We start from the raw sequence: 21,476 nt of genomic DNA on the forward strand, positions 1-21,476 counted from the left end.
AACCCTAATCTAATGGCCAACATGGTGAATAGGTAAGGAGGGAGACAGATGTTTCCATTGGTTATCTAAGAGGAAAGGAAGGATTATGACTCATCAGCACAGGAAGTGCGGAAGAGTCAGATCAGGGGTCATAGAGTAGAGGCAGGCAGAACAGTTGAGGGAGACCCCCACGCACGACCTCTACTCCCAAAGCCCTGAGTGGTCATCATGAGGATAGTTGGTGCAAGAGGTCGATGCACTGGAACTCCATCTCCAACAATTCATTCATTCATTCATTCATTCAATTTCTATACCGCCCTTCCAAAAATGGTTCAGGGCGGTTTACACAGAGAAATAATAAACAAACCAACAATATGGCTCCCCATCCCCAAAGAGCTCACAATCTAAAAGAAACATAAGACAGACAACAGCAACAGTCACTGGAGGTACTGTGCTAGCGGTGGATAAGGCCAGTTACTCTCCTCCTCTTAAATAAAGAGAATCACCATGTTAAAAGGCGCCTCTTTGCCAAGTTAGCTGGGGTGACCCTGTGATTGGAAAGGCTGGTGCTACACAACCAAACGAAACCCCCCTCCTCTCTCTGGATGAGCTGTTAGGGCACCCTTTCCCTCTTCCCAGGAGGCTTGCTGGCCAGCTCAGCTAGGGAGGCATCTGCAGTCAGTGACATCTAGGACAATGAGGACTAGACATCCTGAAGAGGTGATAACGCACAATGTAGCATTACCGTGTAAGGATTGGGGGGAGGACTAGGCCTCGCTTAGAGCCAAATCAAAGGGACCAGCTCAGAGGACTGGGCGGGATTCCTGGCTCCACCCCCAGCAGAAGCTCTGGTCTCCTGGTGAGTCTGTCCCAGGAGGAGGAGGAGGAGGAGGAGGACCCCGAGGAAGAAGCAGGCCGAGAGCTGCTGGGGAGCTGGGAAGAAGGCCGCAGGCTGTGAGGAAGAAGGACCAGGACATCCGTGCAAGGCCTCCGGAGGGAAGTGGTTCTTCTGTGAGGATCGCTGGGGATCTGCATTGCCAGGTTACTGAGACCTCTCTCTGGTCATCTCTTTGATGAAAAGTTCTTGCTGCACCGCTTTTCCTTGGAATCCGAAATGAAATCCTGGCTGCTCTGGGTCTGCCTTCGGCACCTGCCTTTGGAGGCCGAGGACTGCTCAGCCCTTTGGGGAGGGTTTGGCCCCTTAATCCCCCACCCCCAGGCACCGGATATGGGGAGCGTGTTTCCCCACATCAAAATAATAAAGTGGATGGTGGCAGCAGCCTCCTGGGAATCCCTTCCGGGCAAGGATCCCACCCCAGTGAGGGAACTCCTCCCCGCTCCCCCTGGGCCTCCTCCTTGACGAGAGCTGCTTTCTATCGGTTTGGTTGACCTTTGGGGGGCTTCATCAAAAGGGAAGGTGGATTCTTCATTGCTTCCTGTGTTTGAAGCGGTGTCTGTGGTTAGGTTTACCCTCACAACAAGCCTGTGAGGTAGGTTAGGCTGAGAAATAAGTGACAGGCCCAGAGTCACCCAATGAGCTTCATGGCTGAACAGGGATTTGAACTCAGGGCTCCCCAGTCCTAGTCCAACTCTACACCACACTGGCTCCAGTGTGGACAGATATGGGATGCAGAAGTTGGCCATTCCTTCTCCTTGTCGCCTGTGTGAGGAGGTGTGTCAAGCTGCACCTTTCCAGTCACTTCCCCATTGCAGACTTCTTGTTTGTCTTGTACTGCACGGTCTCAACACTCGGTCCCAGTTTGTATGTTTCTGGAAGAGTGCGCTTGTCTGTGGCTGGATCCCATACCGCTCAAGGAAGGGATATACTGGCAGACCTCGATATCCGGGAGGGTTCCATTCTCCGCTACAACTGCCGATTCCGAAACGGCATATACCAAGGCATTAAGTCAATGAAAAAATCGCTTGGGAAATGGCCACAGAATGTTTAAAAGAGTGAAATAATGCACCCTACTGTGCTCTGCAGGCACCCAGCTAGTCGTCCACCCACCCACCCCCGTCTTAGTCCTTTCCATTATTCAGTGATTTTTTTTTTGCAGAAAATAGTGTTTTTAAAAACTTAATGAGCTCCATTTTACAACATGGCAGCTGGAAATGTTGTTGGAGGATATTTTCGGGCATCTCCATACCGTGGATACATGGAAATTAACCATTTCTTTTCCATTTATGCCGGGGTCGGATGTCAATTGCCCGACCACGGATACGCTAAACCACAGATATAGGATCCATGGATAACTGGGTTTGAATTCAACCTGAGGACAACTTCAGCCATGCCCTTTTAATTCCACAATGCTCCCATGATATCTGTAAAGAAGATCCAAAGCAGGCCCAGGGAATGAATGAATGAAGGGGTTTTCTTTCATATCACCATCTCTGGGAGGGCTAAAAAGGGTTCTGCGTTACAGGCAAGCCCTGTTCTCCATGGATCCTCCTCCTTCATGGCCAGGAGGCACGTTGGTGCTGGCCCTTTCTGGCCCTCTTCATGCAACCTCACTTAGTGACTTGGACAACTATGGAGCAAGAGAGGGTGGAGGGGGAGAAAAATGACACAGCACCGACAAAATGAAGGCGGAAAGCGGGGGGAGGAAGAATTCCCCAGGTGCTGGTAGATTTATCTCAATGTTGTTATTGGTATATTTTCACAAAATAGTTTTGGTGTTGCCTATGTGCTAACAACCAAAAAACCAGCCCACTGACTTCTATCAGAGGTTTTTACTTTTTAATGGCATATTAGATAGATAGATACCCATGGTCAGCTTATAAAACAACTAAAAATGGTAGAATAAAGAAATCCTACAAAAGATTAACAGTTGCTAGAAAATAACAAAACATCAGTCACATACAGTACCAATCAAAGACTTAACTAGCAATTGCTAACAAGAAATAGAAATAGAAACTAAAACTTCAGGAAGAACATACGCATGAAATAAAAAACTGACGTAACCACATAGCATTAGAGCAAATCTTCACCACCTTATATGTAATAGATGGAGATTGATCTGTCCAAAGATAAGAGACACAAAAGTCTTCTGAGCATCCTGGAAAGGGTGCCAGACAAGGAGATATCAGGGAGGGTCTTAACTCTCTGTAAAACAGACAAGGGGGGAGCAATACATGTTGGATGGTTTCAATCTCCCTAAACCACAAGGGCAGATTCTATCTTCCCTAGGTATACTCTTTATTCTCCCCGCCTGCACAACCGACGGGAGCAGGTCATACCTTTCTCTAAAGCAGGGCTGGGGAACATTGGCCGTCCAGCTGTTTTTGATCTGGGATCGTGGAAAGCTCGTGTTGCTTTTCATTATCCAGGATTCTTTGCTTCAGAGCCTGTAGAGCTCAACAAAACCAGATAATCCATGGAGAATCCCAATGAAAGAATTTTAGCATGGATTGCCTGGGCCCAAGAAGATTGAAAACTATCAGCCAAAATGGACAAAATCCATCCTTGAGGAAAGAAGTTTATCCTAAGCCAAAATGCTAGGATCAACATCCAAGCTCTAGCCTCAATTCTCAGAACACCCAGATCAAATCTCAACGTCACAGAATGAGCACATCTTGGTGCTCTTAGTATTGTCCTAAGAAATTGATTTTGCACAGCCTCCAGGGGTTTATAAGAAGGATAGGGGCCCAACTGCGTGCCATACAGTGACTGACTCCTAGCTTTGGTCTCTCTGGCTTCTCCGAGAGAGGGCTGAGAGAAATTCCTGCCTGCAGCCTTGGAGAAGCCGCTGCCAGTCTCTGTAGACAATACTGAGCTAGATGGACCCATGGTCTGACTCAGTATATGGAAGCGTCCTAGGTTCCTAAGAGAACAGCAGGGATGCTTTCGACCAGTGTTTCTCAATGTTTTTGGAGTCAAAGATACATTATTCATCCACAGTTTCCTGGACCAGAAGTTAGTGAGGTGGTTGCACTCCTCAGCCCCACCCCCACCCCCAGGCACCTCCCAAAAAACAATTTTGGGCAGTTCTCTGGAGCTCATTTCCAGGTGGCTCTCTCCTGGATAAAGTGTGAGATGAATGTTATCCAGCAGCAAGGGCTGCCTGCAGATGAACTCCGGAGAGGTCCCGGTGGCCCCCGCCAGCCCAAAATTGGTTTTTTGGGGGGTGATTTTTATTAGTGATGCCTCATGGACTGGTACCCAATGCCTCACAAACCGGCACTGGTCCACGGACCAGTGGTTGAGAAAGAGTTGTTTAGACTTAATGGAGAATTACACAGAGAAAGCACAAGTGTGTTGGTGTGTTGAAGAATTTGTGGCTTTGGAGATTACAAACTTGGTTCCGGGGTGTCCAGCATCTGCCACATTCATTCTGAACTCTAACTTGAGCGAGGTGCAATGCAGCATTGGCTGCTAGGTGCCATCCACCAAAGTGAGAAGCACAGAGATTTGCATAGACCAGCTTGCCTACCAGTGGGAGGAGAAAGGTGTGTGGGTCTGCTGGCCCTCCCCTCCGCTCTGCTCTTTGGCGGCACAGGCTTGCATGTGGGCTTCTTGTATTTTACTGCGGATGACATTTGCCCTTGGCTAGCAGCAGCAGCTGCTCCTGCTCCCAAGACTCCAGGATGCGAAGGGCACTTGCAATAGGGGGCTCCCACCACCAAGGCCCTGATCAGGCCCATAGGCAGCCTTAATGTACACCCTGGGACATCCCCTGGCTATGGGTCCCTGCTGCTCCCATGGCAGCTCTTGTGGAGAAGTGCCAAAAGATAGTCGGCCATTTCCACCGGGGTGAAAAGGCTCTGCATATGCTGAAAGAGAGGCAGCTTGAGCTGGACCTACCTGACCTACCTGAACACCTGATCCCTTTGCAGGTTCCTACCCAGTGGAACTCAAACGTTCTTCTCCAGGAGGGTTTGGTTGGGGGGGGGCGGTTCTCCTCCATGCTGTGCCTCAGGAGAGGCAAAGAGATTTGATTTTCTAATGTGCTTTTCTCTGCAGTGAGTGTAATAACGATCTGGTTTTCCTGGATCTCAGATGGACAAAAGCAGTACCTGGGTGCCTTCCTTCCTTCCTTCCTTCCTAGAGCTCTGGTTTGGTGGTCTGTGTGTGAGATGGTGTTGTGGAGAGAAAGGGACTGTGGCAGCTCAGCTCTATGTTTCTGTGTGTAATATTTCTTGGTGATTGCTGTGATGAGCTCCATGTCTGGCCTTGAGACTGACTTGTGCTGCACTCACTGCTCTGCTCTGCTCTGCAATCTGAATTCTTCTTTGCACTTAGATTAGAACACTCTCTATATAGGGTTACCTTTGAGGATGATCAGGAAGCTACAGCGGGTCCGGAGTGCGGTGGCTCGCCTACTCATGGGTGCCAGAAAATATGACGGGGTAACACCTCTCCTGCAGTCATTGCACTGGTTGCCTATTCGCTTCCGAGTTCAATTTAAGGTCCTGGTTCTGACCTTCAAAGCCTTGCAGGGCTTGGCGCCTGTCTACCTACAGACCCGCCTCTCCCTTTCCAGTTACATCCCATCCAGTTAGTTCATCTCAGATGGCCCTATTGTCGGTCCCTGATTTTCGAGAGGTTCGGGGCTCTAGGATCTGGGAAAGGGCATTTTCGGTTGCTGCCCCACTTCTTTGGAACACTCTTCCCCTTCAGATCCATCTAGCCCCTTCCTTACTGATCTTCAAATCTCTATTGAAGACTTTTCTTTTTCACCAGGATTTTGCCCTGTAGTTTACTTATTTGGTTTTTGTTAGTTACTTTAGTTTTTAATTTAGAATGTAATTTTTAATGTTGCCTTGTTTGCATGTTTTTGTGCACCGCCCGGAGTCTTCGGAGTGAGCGGTGTAGTAATTGTTTCAAATAAATAAATAAATAAATAAATAAATAAATAAATAAATAACAGGCTTCCGGGGGCACCAGAGTGGGTTGAGCATGATGGGTGCTACCCACCACTCAACCCACAGAGCAATTGGGAAATCAGGTAGTTTTTAATGATTTCTTTTTAATTGTGTCAGAGTCATTTCAGTTCATTGCCCGATTGAGCCAGATAGAATTACATCTGGTGAGAGCTAGTCTCTCCGTTGGTTTTCTGGGAGGACTAGTCTTCCCATTGGTCAGCCTTTTCCTTCCCACTGTCAGCAAGGTGCCATTCGCATTTCCAATGTCTTTGTGGTTTTATTGCTGTGTTACAGTCCTATAACATTGCATGTGTGCCATGCAAAAATAGCTGTATTTTCCTATTGTGGAATTTTCTTTGAGCAAGCTAGTAAAGACTGCTCCCCCTGCTGGTGGCTTTGCGCAACAAACAGCTTCTATCCTTTATTTACCTTTTCAATGCCATCTGCCCAAGCCGAAGCATTTTATTGAAGCACTAGTAACTTTAAGCCCATTAAATTAACGGGCCCTAGTAGACCGCTATTGCATCCCGCATAGTCCGCTATTGCGTCCAGCATAGTCCCTGCTTTGCACCCTGTCCTCATGGTCCCCGCTTTGCTCCCCTTTCCCCTAGTAACTTTGAGCCCGTTACATTAACGGGCGCTAGAAGAGGTGGGGTCTGACTCAGTCTATGGCAGCTTCCTATATTCCTATGCAAGACTACTCCTTTCCTTCTCCTGGCGACTTGGAGCCTGGGGCCAACCCCAGCCCTGAAGGGGTGGCCGGGCTAGTCCCAAGGAGCACAACCCAAAAAAAGCAAAAGAGAATTTGAAGGCAGGGGGTCTGTGGGCATGGCCTACTGAAGGGCACGCACGGTGGCCGAGCCTCACCTGTCTCCCTCCTCCCCACGCGGCGGCACTTCCAACGGTCGCTGGCCGCCGCCGCCGCCACCACCAACAACAACCCCCGGGCGTGGAAAGCATCCGCTGCCGTGCGCTGCTCGCTTCTTTTGCCCGCCACTCTGGCTCGTTCCACTTTCGCTGCCCGGCCGCTGTTCGCTGGCTGGCTCGCTCCGCGCCTGATAGCCCCCCAGCCTCTTCGCCCCCCCCCCCAGGTAGCTAGTCAGCCAGTCCGTCCATCAGACTCGGCAGCAGGAGGAGCCGGCAGCAGCTTATTATTGTTCAGCCAGCGCTCCACTCCGCTCACTCGCTCGCTCGCTTTACCCCTGGCTGGCCGGGGTTGCACCGGAGAGCAGCTGCCGCTCTGCCTCGGAGAGCCGCTCGGCTGGAGCAAGCCCAGCTGCTCCCTGCTCCCAACAGCGGTCGGCTCACTCCACGGCCGGCCTCTGCGGCTGGGCTGGACCCGCCGCCTCGCCTCTGCCATCCCCGTAGGCAATTTTCGGCCTGCCGATCTCCTCAACATGGCCGCCTGGTGCCTGCAGCCGTATCTTCCTCGGACGTTCTGAGCAGCCAAGGAAGACACGGGCGCAGAGACAGGGGGGAACGCCTTGGCTCTTTATTATAGAGGATGTAGCACATAATCTTGGAAGTGCCATGAAGAGAAGAAAAAAATCTTGTTTTCTGAGGGAAATATGTGACTTTCATTTCTCAGCACTGTTGATAATATGCTTGCAGTCCTATTGCTAACTATCTGGTTTTGCTGGATCTCAGGTGCAGAAACCACGATTTGGGTGCCTGCCTTTCTTGAGTTGTGGTGTGTGTGGAGTGGGGTGGGGTGGGGTGTGTTGACCCAGAAACAACAGCAAAAAAGTTAGGGTTGAATTTTTCCTGGACTAGTAACTTAGGGTTGACCTTCTGACCCAGGAAATATTCACCCCTAACTTCGGGTTGACCTACTGACAGCAGTCACCAGCATGGCCACCAGGAGGCAGCGTAGAGCACATGGGTGGCTGCTGGGCCTTCTCCATTCTGCCTCTTTTGACTTTACTCACTGCTGCATTATGCAGCTGGTGGGGGTGGCAGTGGTGGCAGCAGGATTCTCCCTCCCTCCCTCCAAGCCAAGAGCTGATGCCCCAAGCGGAAGGAAACTCCGAGCATCTGCTCCGAGCATCTCCGAGCATCTCCGAGCATCTGAAACTCCGAGAGTCTCCCCCCAGACTCTCTTCTTTTAGTAACAGCAGGTCTCTCCGCACCTCACTTCCACTGGCTCCTGTTCCTGTGCTTGGAAAGGAAGAGACCCAGAAGAAGCGAGGGATGAAGGGAGGATGCTGCTGGCTGGAGATGAGTGTGGAAGGTCAAGAACAGTCCAGGTTTTTTAAAAACAGAAGTTACAAACTTAGATGGAAATCCTGCACCCTTTTCTAGCTCCATTATAGGGGAGGGAGGGAGTGTCCAAGTAGTGGGTTGTGAAGAGCCTGCAGCTTTTGCAGATGGTTCCGCAGGAACTCCCCCAGGAGTGACTCCATGAAGGGCAAGTCCCCCAAATGGAGGTTCTGGAAAGAAACTGTCACATACAGCCAGCTCCAGCTCCAGCTCCAGCTCCAGCTCCCGCGGGACTTCGCAGACTTCCCGCCAGACCTCGGGGAGGCTTGGAGACGAGATCTTGGCCAAACCTGAGATCTCACGAAGATTGCTCTGTCTGCTGGGGGATTTATAACAGGCAGGTGGCCTGAGATGAGAGGCCAGACTGGGAGGAGGGCTCAGAAGCAAAAGAGCCCTATGACCCCTGGGAGAGCTGGCAGTAGGCGAATGAGGGGTTTGTGAACATAACAAGTCCCTCTGCGGAGGCTAAGGTCCCAGTTCCAACAATTCTCTGAGCCCGCCTGCCCCAAAAGCCCCAAGTCGGGAGTCGAGAGTGCACACCTGAAGAGGGACGTGGGGCTATGCTTACAGGCTTACAATCTCACGTCCAAGCCAGACACATCTTGGATGAAAGGAAACTGCCCTTCCCACCACAATACCCCGCACCTTAAGGGTCCCAGTGAACATGGGCTTGTGGGCCAGGCCCCACCAACAGGCACAGTTACCATCCACATCCCCAGTCAGCTGGTGTGACTCCACAGACCAAGACATGGGTGACAGAGCATTCCTTCCTCCCCAAAGTTTTGCCCAGCAGCCAGGCTAGGTTTTGCCATTTGGCAGCAAGCCGGCTGTCTTCCCGATGGATTATTGACTGGTGCTGTAACCAATCAATGGTAGCCAGCCTTCATTCCAAAAGACGGTGTCCCACCCCTCTCTGTTTCTTTTTCCATTCCAGGTCTGAGGACTGCAAAGCAGAAGAAAGAAAGAAAGAAAGAAAGAAAGAAAGAAAGAAAGAAAGAAAGAAAGAAAGAAAGAAAGGAAGGAAGGAAGGAAGGAAGGAAGGAAGGAAGGAAGGAAGGAAGGAAGGAAGGAAGGAAGGAAGGGCGGTGGCCAGGAACCATTGAGTAGAGGGCCTTCCTCCACCCAGCCCAGGACATTCCCCAACACTTGCTGGCTTGCCATGATGCTCTGCTCTAGATGAGCTTCTGTGGGCTGGATCACCAGCCCTCCTCACACGATGAAATCTAAGATTGGCTGCTGTCTTTGACTTAGCAGATCCCCATTTCTGTCATCCTGATTCCATGCCTTTGGTCTTGTGTTCCAGATAGCAATCATGTGCAGGCTCTGCAAAGTTTTTGCTCAAATTCCAAGCGCAGTGATCTCACCCTACAGAAGCTCCTGTAGGTGCCTCTTGGCCAAGTTAGCCTCTTGGCCAAGTTAGCAGGGCTAGCTATTTTACTTGGTATGTGAAGAAGGTGCAAGATACAGAAACACAATATTGATGCAAAACAAAGAATTCATGGGACTGCAAAATCATTTTTTACTATGAACATTTTGCCTTTCCATTATCAAAATGATGTGGTCGCTATGAGGCGACACTGACTTGATGGCACTTAATCCATCAATCAAATGCGTGCAACAAAGAAGCAGTTCTTTTCTGCTCGCATTGCTTCTGCAAGTTCACATTCAGCAGAGTTGTCTCGAGTTGTGAAAGGGCTAGTGCATGGCCCTCCCCCCTTGAATGAGTATTTGGATCCATCAGCTACCCGTTGTGACATTTCAAATGAGATCTTTGCAGATGAAAACTCTCTTCATCGAACTGAACTAGACTCTACAGGTCCTGCAGAGCCTACTGTAGAGGTGTTCAGCAGTTCCTCTTGCACAGTGAAATTGGATCATTTTCCATTTGTGAGTGCAGAGGATGTGGACAACCTGCTTGGGACACTTCACTTGAATACTTGTTTTCTTGATCCTTGCCCAACATGACTTATACAATCTAGCAAGGAGGTTATTGGAGAGGGTCTTGGAAGCATCATTAATACTTTTTAATGGCAGGATGCCTCCTTGCCTCAGGAAGGCCATGATTAGACCACTGTTGAAGAAACCTGCATTGGATCCCATTCTAGGCTTTTCTCCAACCTCCCATGGTAGGGCAAGCGGATTGAGAGAGGGTAGTGGCATCTCGGCTCCAGGCAGTCTTGGAAGAAGCAGATGATCTGGGCCCATTTCAAAATGGCTTTCAGTTGGGCTGTGGGGTTGTGAAGGCCTTGATTGGCCTGTTGGGTGATCTCCAATTGGGAATCGACAAGGGGAGTATGACCCTGTGGAACCTTTTGGATCTCTCTCAGATCCTTTTGATATCAGTGAATCATGGCACCTCCTGGAGCACCTGAAGGGGTAGGGAGTGAGAGGCAATGCTTTGCAGTGGCTCCACTCCTACTTCTCATGTAGGTCCCAGATGCTGTTGCTTGGAGATTGTTGCTCTTCCAAAGGAGAGCTATTGTATGGGATTGCACAGGGCTCCCTTCCATCCCCAATGCTTTTTAATATCTACATGGATCGGTGCGGGGAAATCGTCAGGGATTTGGTGCAGGCTGTTACCCATATGCTGACACCCAAACCTCTTTCTCCATTTCAACTTCATTAGGAAATGGCCCAACTTCCCGAGAGACTTACCTGGAGTCCGTGAGGAGCCGGATGAGGGAGAACAAACTGAGGCTGAATCCAAGGAAGACAGAGGTACTCGTGGTGGGAAGGTGGGACTTAGGAAGTGGCTCAGATCTGCCTGTTTTGGATGGGGTTACACTCTCCCATAAAGAGCCCGTATGTAGTCTGGGGGTACTTCTGGACCCAAGCCTCTTCCTGGTCTCTCAGGTTGAGGCAGTGGCCAGGAGGCCTTTCTGTCAGCTTAGGCTGATACGCCAGCTACGTCCATTCCTGGAGATAGACCACCTGGAAACAGTGGTGCATATGCAAGTAAGATCCAGACTGCACTAGTGCAATGCACTGTACATTGGACAGTTTTTGTCTGTAGTATGCCGAATATATGTAGAATACAGCAGCCAGGCTGCTCTCTGGGGCTTGGGCCCAAGATATTAAAGGAAATGCCACCTTCTTCATGAACCCTGCTGCTGCCTATTCAGATCATCTGGGGAGGTTCGGTGGCAGTTGCCACTGGCTCAGCTGGTGCTGACCTGAAACAGAGCCTTTTCTAGGGTTCCCCAGGACTTTGGAATGTGCATCCTAACTAAATACAGTTGTTCTATATTTCTTTTTCTTCTCAGCATCTTTCACCAACTACAAATGAAAAGATTCCTAAGTCAATGCAAACACTACACTGTGCTGCCAACAGAGTGTAGCCCGTCAAGCTCGTCACTCCCACCCCAATATCTCAACTGCCTAAAATCACAAAAAATCTCAGTCATCAGCTCTGATTCTAAAAAAGGTGATTTTGGTATTTGCAGACCCTAAGCTTGCACAGTGACTTCCGGGCCAAAGCAGGGAACATGACGCTCCCAACACAGACTCGCGAGACCGCTCCATTCCCAACAAGAGAGACACCAGAGAAGTCACACCAAGATCACCCTCCAATCCTGAACATGACTCCAACCCAGCTCAAATGGAGGATTATACCATCAACCCTAGCTGGTCTTCTCAACACCGACTGCCTCCAGACTGAAAAGCATCCCCTGCATGATACTGACTATATAGAAGAGACCCTATGTGATACCAACGCTCTCCGGGTCACAGGGAATCCCTTCACCATCTCTACTCTCCTAAACGCTATTCCATTGGATCCAGTGCATTGCTACTGAGAACGTCGACATTGAGACTACTCTCCATCTGATCATGCCTGATCATTCCACTTACATCTTCGATGACAGATCTGTCATTGATGATAGAGAACGCTATCTCCACCCTTGCTCTTGGGCTCCACATCGAAACCAATATCCGGGGAGATTGGACTATCCAGACTCTCGGACCCAATCACACTCTCCTCAGCACTGCAGGTCTTGGTCTCAGTCAAGAGATAAGAGAACTCAACCACCTAAGCAGCTGGACTTTGACCTCCTACCACTGGATTCCTCGACTGAAGAATCCGCTTCAGATGCAGAAACAACCCTGGACATCGCATCGGGTTCCACACCTTCAAATCTAATTGAAGATCCAAAACCTCTGCCTCCCTCGGAGTACCTGAAGCTCTTCACTGACCAAGTGGCCTATATGGCTACCTCTTTAGGTATCCAGGTTAACAAACCTCCTAAATCTCCTCCTGATCCCATTTTTGGGCCAACTGATGCTGGAACTTTGCACTCTTTCTTCCTACCACTGAACTCTGCTTGAATGGACATTGTCAACACTTGCTGGGCATTTTTGCCACCTGCCTCTCAGAAGCTGGAAGGTTTTTTACAAGGTTAAAGCCAGAGACAATCAGTTCCTTCTGTGCCATCCTACTCCTCACTCCATTATAATGGAATCTGCTCAGTCCTGTTCAAAGAACAGAATCCATTCAGCAGCATCTGACACAGAAGGCAGAAAAGCAGATGCCCTTGGGCCTGTCCCCTTTCCAAACAGCTCCTCCATATACGTCTCGCCATGCCACTGACTGTTCATTCAATGTTCGCTGCAGCAACTCCGCACTGGCACACGTGGATGTGTTCATCTACATTGGCACCTGGAACAAGAAGAAGAAGAGAGAATTTGACCTTTTGATGGCCAGGCTCTTGTTGGAAAGGAGACAAAATGGAAAGGAGACAAAAACTGAAAAATATGGCAAGACCTATGACCTCCCAACAACCTGCCTACAATTCCTCAAGGGGCAACAAATCCTCTTCTTCTGCCGGCTGCTATATCATTTTGTCCTTCCAGCTACTCTCAATCAACTAACCGTTCCTTTCGTCCTTCTAGGACCTCCCTATTTCAGAAAAGACAGGTTTCCTTCGTAAAATCACAACCTTCCAAATCTAAACCACCAGTGCATAGCAAGTGCTCGGGACTCAAGCAGCTGCAAATATTATTCTTTGAAGCACTCCACACACAAATCGGGCATTGCCTCTAGCTTATCTCCATGTATTTCTGGGTTTTTAAAATGCTGCTTTTAATGAGATTTTCTGAAAACACCAGAGCAAATAGGGAGAGGAATTGACGTAGAATCATTCTCATGATAAGAGGGAAATAATCTTTTAGGAATGCAGATAGAGGCTTTAGAAATCTCTCTCCCCACCCCGCCATTGGCTAGAAGGAAAATACGGAGGCACGCGATGTGAACTTGCACCAAAAGAAAACCTGAGAGCAGAGGGGAGGGGCTGCTTCCCTCCTTGTCGCGAGTGCGATTCATTGTGTCTTCACTCAACACTGACCCCGAAGCATGAAGCCAGGTGCGAATAACTCCCTGGCCTTCCAGGGTTTTCTAACGGCTTTACATGTTTTCGTTGTTCATGGTTTTAGACTGTTTTTAAAATTGTTTTGTAAGGATTGTTTTTAAAAGTGCCTAGGTAATGAGAGCAGCAGTAGCCATCTTGCTGCCCCTCGGGCATCCCAATAATCTGCCCATTGAGGGAACTGCCTGACCTTGCCTCATGGAAGGACCACCCTTACCTGTCATCACTGCTCCATTAAGGGTGTGGTGAGCTCACTTTACATAGGCCTCTGGATTAAAGGCAGCAAAGTTAGTTGTCCTGTGTGTCCATCAGGTTAACATGTTCCTTTTGTGATATAGTCTGCGATCCTGTGTAACTTTGTGGCAAAGTTTGTGTGAGATGTCTATGGGTGGTTTTGTTTGATTTGAAAACCAATCTAGATCCCATACTTTACAATAGCCTGCGGCAATGTGTTCATTTTTGGAAAGGTTGACGTCCTGACCCCCAGTTCATTCTTGTGCTGAAGAGTGTGTGTGTGCTTCCTTCCTTCCTTTCCTGCTTGCCTGGGCTTCACTGAGTCCACTGAGTCACTCTTAGGGGGCAGAAGTCAGGGACTGGATTGTGTCCAAGTACCTTGTTTTAAACTATTAAGCCAAGCTCACAATGCTTGGAATGCATTACAATGGGAAGCTTGAGATTCCCACTTTAGCCTTCTGGAGGGGATGTCTGGCCAGTTTCCCAACATAGCACCAAATGAAGGATGCCCAGAAGCCACATGTGTGGTCACACATGGGTGGTGAAGGGGAGCAGGAGAACATTTGCCATCCATGGGTGCTCTTTCTGGGCCTTCCTGAATGAACGCCATCAGGTATAGAGATAGAATGCAAGCACATATCATAGGAACACAGGAATATAGGAAGCTGCCATATACTGAGTCAGACCATTGGTCTGTCTAGCTCAGTATTGTCTACACAGACTGGCAGCAGCTTCTCAAAATCTGCAGAGAGGAATCTCTCTCAGCCCTATCTTGGAGATGCTGCCAGGGAGGGAACTTGAAAGCTAGATGCTCTTTCCAGAGCAGCTCCATCCCCTAAGGGAAATATCTTACAGTGATCACACATGTGGTCTCCCATTCATAGGCAACTGTGGCAGACCCTGCTTAGCTAAGGGGAAAAGTCATGCTTGCTACCACATGTGGTCTCCCATTCAAATGCAACCAGGTTGGACCCTGCTTAGCTCGGGGGCCAGGCCATGCTTGCCACCACAATACCAGCTCTCTTTGCTAGACCAGCTCTCCTCTCTATGCAAGAACATCATCCTCTATGCAAGAACATAGCCTGGGACTCTAGTCCGATCTAGAATGGGACCCATCCATATGTGCTTCTATCCATTCTGAAAATAAAGCCCACCGCTCCAGAACCTGTGAAGTAGGCCTAACCTACTTCACAGGGTTGTTGTGAGGAGAAACTCAAGTATGTATTACACCGTTCTGGGCTCCTTGGAGGAAGAGCGGGATATAAAATGTAAAAATAAATAAAATACATGGGAGCACTCTCTGCTGTAAGATATTCTCCTTCAGGTAGGGGTGGGCAACCTTGGCTGTCCAGCTGTTGAGGAACTACAACTCCCATCATCCCCAGCTTAAATAAATTGTGATTGGAGTTCCTGGTATCGTTTCTGAAAATGCCCTTTCTTTATGTCCCTGGGGACCTTTTTCATTGTGATTTCTGCTACCACTGCCTGATTTTGATCCAGGGCAAAGCAAACAGCTTCTTCCAAAATCTGGCATCATCTCCTTTATGCACATTTCTCCTATGATCATTGGACTGACTTGAGCAACTCAGATTCTCAGGGGAGACATGAGCTGGAAAGCAAGCCAATGACCGTAAGGCAAATTTGCATGGGGGGTGTCACTCTGTGGCTCCAAAGGATTGAAGAGCCGACATGGAAGGTCCCACCCTGTTATCTGATGGGTTCAGAAAGCTCGCTCCTCAAGAGAGAGCTTACCATGGCCCGGGCTCTGTGCTTTGTCGCCAGACCCCGGCCCCCAAGAAGACACGGACAACAAATGTAGTGGGTAAAAAGGGTCACAGCTTTATTGATAAACTATAATTGGATTAGCGGACTGGATAGGGTTAAGCCCACCTCCCCAAGACAGTGCAGGGCCTAGCAATGACTGGGTTTGGACCACCGCATCCTCCCCCGTGCCTTGCTTGGGCGACACATCCTGGCTCAGGAAGGCAGCAGGTGGAAAACCTTTTCCCTTCCCTTCATGGCCAACCCCCACGGGGGCCTGGATCCTTCCAGGTCTTCACACACCCCGGACCACACAGCCCATGGCTATGTGAAGCACCTGAAGCAGGTTTCATGGCGAATCGTCCTCCCTGGGCCGCACAAACCACAAGGGAACGATTGACCAATCACCCGTTTTGACTGTCCAAGGGTGCTCACCGATGTTCCATCCCATCTACTTACCACTCATCCCGCACTGTCAATGCCAAGCCGTGACCTAACTATCTGACCATTGATGCTAGGGTAGCAGAATGGAGTAGGCGGGGAAAAAACCCCAACATGGCCAATGCGTTGGGAGCCAAAAATTCCTACTTGGCCCCCAAGGAGGGCAACCAGCCTCTAGACTCGCTCTACTCCTAGGGAAAGGAGGGTGGAGGAATCGCGCTCCAAACTGATCCTTCGGGGTGGGGAGCTGCCGGAGCAGCAACCTTAGCCCTGCCCACCAGATGCTGAGGCCCAATCAGGAGCCTCTTGGGGCCCGTGCTAGGGAGCTGGGACAAATCGCCTTTCCCCCAGCACGAGGCCAAGGGAAGGGGCATTCTTGCCCTTCTCAGTTATTACTCAGGTAAGGGAGTAGAGGACACTTTTAAAATTTGCTTCCAGGCCAATGACAAAGAATCTATTTCTATTGTCTATTTATGCTTCAATCAAGGTCCAAAATATGTCTTTCTCTACCCAAGAACATAGTCTGGAACTCTGGGATGGTTTAGAGACTGGCCCCGTTCATATGCGGTTTCATCCATCAAGAAGAAAATGCACCCTCTGTAACAAATAAAATGAAGCAGTGGAAGAGGGTGGTATATCCTCCCAATGGCCATTTATTGCCTTTCATTTTTCATTCTTTTTTGAGATTAGCTAACATTTATTATAGTCCACGACCAGAAAACAAAAACAGAAACAAAAAGAAAAAATATATACAATTACAGGAAATGAATGCAACTTATGGCAACTTACATTGCATGAATTTGTGGTTTTACGTTTACTTTAAATCATGGATCAAGCTTGGTCTCATGCCATTGAGGTCAACCTTGACCTCATGTCATTGGCTCTGCTCAGGTATCACCTCCTCCAGTGGAGGAGTTCCATTTCAACCACAGCCAATGAGCGTGAGCAGATTTGCATGGTGGACCATTCCTCAGTTCCTGGGGGATGTAAGAAAGAAGGAAGATTCCAGACAGATCTACACACTTGCCTCACCTTTCACCACCATGCCCTTGTCCCTGTTTCTCCTCACGTTTCTCAGTTATGCCTCAGGTAAGGGTGTGGAGGATGCAGTTTGCATAACCTGAAGCACAGACCGCAGAGCAATTGATGCTCTGTATTTAAGGGAGAAACCTTGCGATGATGTGCTATCTGAGAGCAGGGAGAAGGTACTAAGGCCATGATTGCTGTTTTGTGTTTCTTGTAAAAGTGTCAGGACACAGCCAACGGTGAATCAGCTGGCCACTCAGTCCGTGTCCCTGGGCCAAACCGTTAAACTATTCTGCACAAGACACAGTGGTAATAACTGGGGTGACTACTTCTACTGGCATCAACAGAAGCCTGGACAGGCCCCTCGCCTTCTGATTTACGACAGATCGGTTCACTGGGTCTGCGTCGGGGAATACTGGCTATTTAACCATCACAAACATCTAGGCTGCAGATGAGGCCAATTATTACTGTGGGGCCAGGGAGTGGAGTACTGCTGTGTATTACAGTGGCACAGGCGAATGAGGAACTGAGACAAAAACCTTCATTCCTCCTTCTCAAAGTGAGGGCTCCCTAACCTGAATGTGTTCTGTGCCTGCAACTGTCTCCTTTAGAGGGGTTCTGCTTTGCCTTGTGCCACTCAGGGCCAAAGTGTGCATATGGTTAAATGCAGAAACCCTGGTCACATATCGAGGTCATTCACACAACCCAAAACTGTGTTCTACTTGGGTTTGGGAGCTATCTGTGCTCCCAATTTCTCGTTTTGGAGAAGCGATTGTGTGGAAGTAAGGTAGGAGGAAAAGCTACCCAGGTTTTCCTCCAACCTTGCTTCCACACAATTGAAAATTGGGAGTACACACAGCTCCCAAATCCGGGTAGAACCCAGGTAGAAGGAGGTTGTTATTTGAACAATCAATCAATCAATCAATCAACCAATGTATGTATCTTTAAAAAAAAAAATTGCAGTTGCCTGGCTCTCTCAATTGCAAAGGAAATTAACATTGATGTAATGATTGTAAGGCATCCGTACATGTGGAGGAAAATCAAAGTCCTTGGTGGTTACGTTCTCAAAATGTGTTTAAATAGGACTTGTATGGCTATTTATTTATTATTGACATCTATGAATCATCTCTGAAGATCAAAAAACTCCAAAAGGTGTTTAGCATACACAGCAAATTGTGTGTTCTGTTTCTTTATTTGAATCCTACATTGCTATATAGCTTAGATTTGAAAAATATTTCATCTCTTCACCTACATTACCTTGCAGAAGCTGCGAACAGTCTGTATAGAAAGGAGTGAGCTAGATGGACCAGTGGTCTGATTTAATATAAGGCAGCTTCCTATGTTCCTAGAGGAACACGTATTTTCAGAGAGGTTATGAAGCTCCAAGCCACCTAATGGCACAGTGGGGAAGGAACTTGCCTAGGGAGCCAGAGGTTGCCTGTTCGAATCCCCACTGGTATGTTCCCTAGACTATGGAAACCACCTCTATTGGGCAGCAGCAATATAGGAAGCTGCTGAAAGGCATCATCTCACACAGTGTGGGAGATGGCAATGGCAAACCCCTCCTGTATTCTACCAAAGAATAGAATACCAAAGAATAGAATACCAAAATATTCTATTCTACCAAAGAATAGAATACCAAAGAAAATCACACAGGGCTCTATGGTTGCCAGGGGTCGCCACCAACTTGACGGCACAACTTTATGAAGCTCCAGCAGAGCCAATGATCACAGAACAAATTTGCATCAAGGGGCTTTTCTTCAGCGATGGAGGATTTAAGGAAGGAAGGGGGAGATCCCGCATGATTCTCTGTTGACTTCAGGCAGTTAAACTGCTCTAGAGAGCTCACCATGGCCTGGACTCTTATTCTTGATGCTTCTCCATTACTGCTCAGGTAAGGGAATGCAGGGCCCGCATCACATTGCTCTCTGACCACAAAGCAATTTATCTTCAGTATTCATCGGGAAAATGGTTATGTGATATATGAAGGCAGCATTAATGTACGGATATCTTGACTGTTGGTTTGTCTTTTTTGTAAAGGTGTCCATTCCCAGGCAAGTGTGAAACAGCCTGCCTCCCAGTCTGCGTCCCTGGACCAAACAGCAAAACGAAAAGCATGAAAAGCACGAAAAACTGTACGAAAAGCAGTGGTGGTCGCTGAGTCAGCTTTGACTGATGTCAACAGACATCTGGACAGGCCCCTCGCTTTGTGCACTGTAGTGGTTGCAGCAGAGGAGAAGGGATCCCAGCTCGGTTCACTGGTTCTGCCTCTGGAGACAACGGCTATTTAACCACCACCAATATCCAGGCTGAAGATGAGGCTGATTATTACTGTGCTATCTGGTATAGCACAGTGGTAGAGCAGAATGGGGAACTGAGAGAAAAACCTTCCCCTGTCTTCCCCTGAGCGGAGAAGAGAATCAGAGCTTCCCTTGCAGTTTTCCCAGAGGTGCACCGAGGTGATTTTGGAGCCTGGAACTGAAGGCCTTTGGAGCTCCCGCCCCCCCCCCCCCCGCAAGTTAAGCACCATCCCTTACACACACACACACACACACACACACACACCATGACACATGCAGTATCATCTACACATGGGTTCTTTAGAATGGAAACAGAAATTGAACTCACAAGAATGTATGACTAAAAAACAGTTATATTTATGCAAATATGCATTAGCAGGAACATTTCAGCACGCGGAGTAACATATTTCCATCATACATATTTCTTTCCCCACTCCCCCCATTGTCTTTATAGCAGAAGTCAACTCCGGTGCAGGCAACAGTCATGCTCGGTCGCCTGGAAAACAATGGGCCAGGATAGACTAAAAAGGATGTTGGGGCCCCCAGGATGTGTGGAGGCCTTAGAGTTTACCCAGAAATCCAGGGGTAAGAGTGCCTCTGAATGTTCCCTCAGATTTTTTTCATCAGTGTGCGGAATGAGTTTTCTTCCGAGTGGAAGAATCAAGGCAGTGTGCGCCTGATCAGCACACAAAAGTGGAATCCTTGTCCCCAGCCCAAGAAGACACGTAGACTTAGTATGGGTAAAAGGGCCACAACTTTATTAACTGTAACAAAAGACATGGCGGACTGGAACACCAGGTGATTAATCACCCTTAGAGAACAGTGCGGGCCAATAGGACCGGGTTAGAACTCTGACGTCCTACCCAGCACCTTACTGGGCGACACACCCTTTCTCGGGAAACGGGCAGATACGCCCCGCCCAATTCCTTCAAGCCAACCCCCCCTTTCGTAAGAGAGGATCTGGATACTTCAAGGTCTTCGCCCACCCCGGACCGCTCAGCCCAAAGTTTGGTGAAGTCCTGAAGCAGGTTTCATGGCAATCCATTCTCCCCGTACCACACAGGCCACAAAGGAGCGATTGACCAATCACCCTTTTAAATATCCAAGGGTGCTCACCAATGTTCTAACCCTCGAATTACCACCCCGCCCGCACTGTTACTGCTATTGTGAACGGCCTAACTCTAACTACACACCTGGAACACAGAACGGAGTATGCGAAAAAAACCCCAACAGTGGCCAATGCGTTGGGAGCAAAAAATTCCTACTCGGCCCCGTTGGGCGACCAGTCGCTAGACCCGCTCTGTACCAGGGAGGGAGGGAGGGGAATGCCTGGCCAAAACTGAGGAGAATGGGGCGGGGATCGGCTGATCCCGGCCAAAACCCCACCCCCTAACCCAAAGGGCCAATCGGCCCGCTTCTTGGGCCTCGTGCAGAGCGGGACTGGGACACACTCCCTCCCCTCTGCACGAGGCCAAGGGGAGGGGGATTTTTGTAGTCCTGAACACGTAATGTAGGTTCTCTCTCAGTCCATTGCTGCTGTCATCGGAGTCCTGGGGAGGATGCAGTCCACCGAAGGATTCGTAGAAGCCAGCCTTGAGAGTATCTCTGCTGTTCTCAAGCCTTTTCAGCTCCCCTTCCATCTCCAAGCAGTTTACATAGATAAAATATGAAAGACGGCTCCCAAAGGGTTCGCAATCTAAAAAGGAAGATGGTAGACCCCAGCAACAACACCGGGAGGGGGACAGTTGCTCCCCCCAATCAGCTAAATAGAAAAGAATCACTGAACAGAATTGATTGAACGGATCAGGACAGAGAAACAGAGATATGGCATGCTCTTAAAAGTGGCAGTAACAACAACAACAACATCAATAACAATAATAAGGATAATATCATTGAGGTAAAAAGAGCTCCGATGGATGGAGTGGGCTGTCCTTCTCTCCAACACGGTTTTGCAGATCTAAAATTCTGACCAAGAAGCAGAAGTCTGCAACAATAAAAGTGAGACCTCATGCAGGTAGGGACCTATCTGTCCCGCAACCTCCCACCCACTGTGAAGCGAATGCATGGTTTATGGTTTTATTTGGGGAGAAGCATCTCCATCAGCAACACATAGAGAAGAGATCCATAGGGATTTGAACAAGCAAGCTACCTTTAAAAGGGAGAGGCCTCTGGAAACCTCTGGCGACGCTGACAACTAGGAATATGCATCTCTGGTTGGAATAGCTTGGAAAAGAATTCAAGCTAATGCAAAAAG

At 48.8% G+C, this 21,476-nt stretch overlaps 1 long non-coding RNA gene across 2 annotated transcripts; it reads left to right on the forward strand.

The window, feature by feature from the left end:
* Window positions 1–337: 337 nt before the first annotated feature.
* Window positions 338–20,516, forward strand: LOC128346529 (uncharacterized). 2 transcript variants are annotated; one of them, XR_008317022.1, is made up of 4 exons: window positions 338–1,020; window positions 9,035–10,818; window positions 11,364–13,457; window positions 18,963–20,516. It is a non-coding gene; the product is annotated as an uncharacterized LOC128346529 (long non-coding RNA). The 2 variants fall into 2 exon arrangements; XR_008317021.1 differs by lacking the exon at window positions 18,963–20,516 and having other exon boundaries at window positions 11,364–13,891.
* The last annotated feature ends 960 nt before the right edge of the window (window positions 20,517–21,476 follow it).

The sequence above is a fragment of the Hemicordylus capensis genome, chromosome 2 (assembly GCF_027244095.1).
Source record: "Hemicordylus capensis ecotype Gifberg chromosome 2, rHemCap1.1.pri, whole genome shotgun sequence".
NCBI lineage: Eukaryota > Metazoa > Chordata > Lepidosauria > Squamata > Cordylidae > Hemicordylus > Hemicordylus capensis.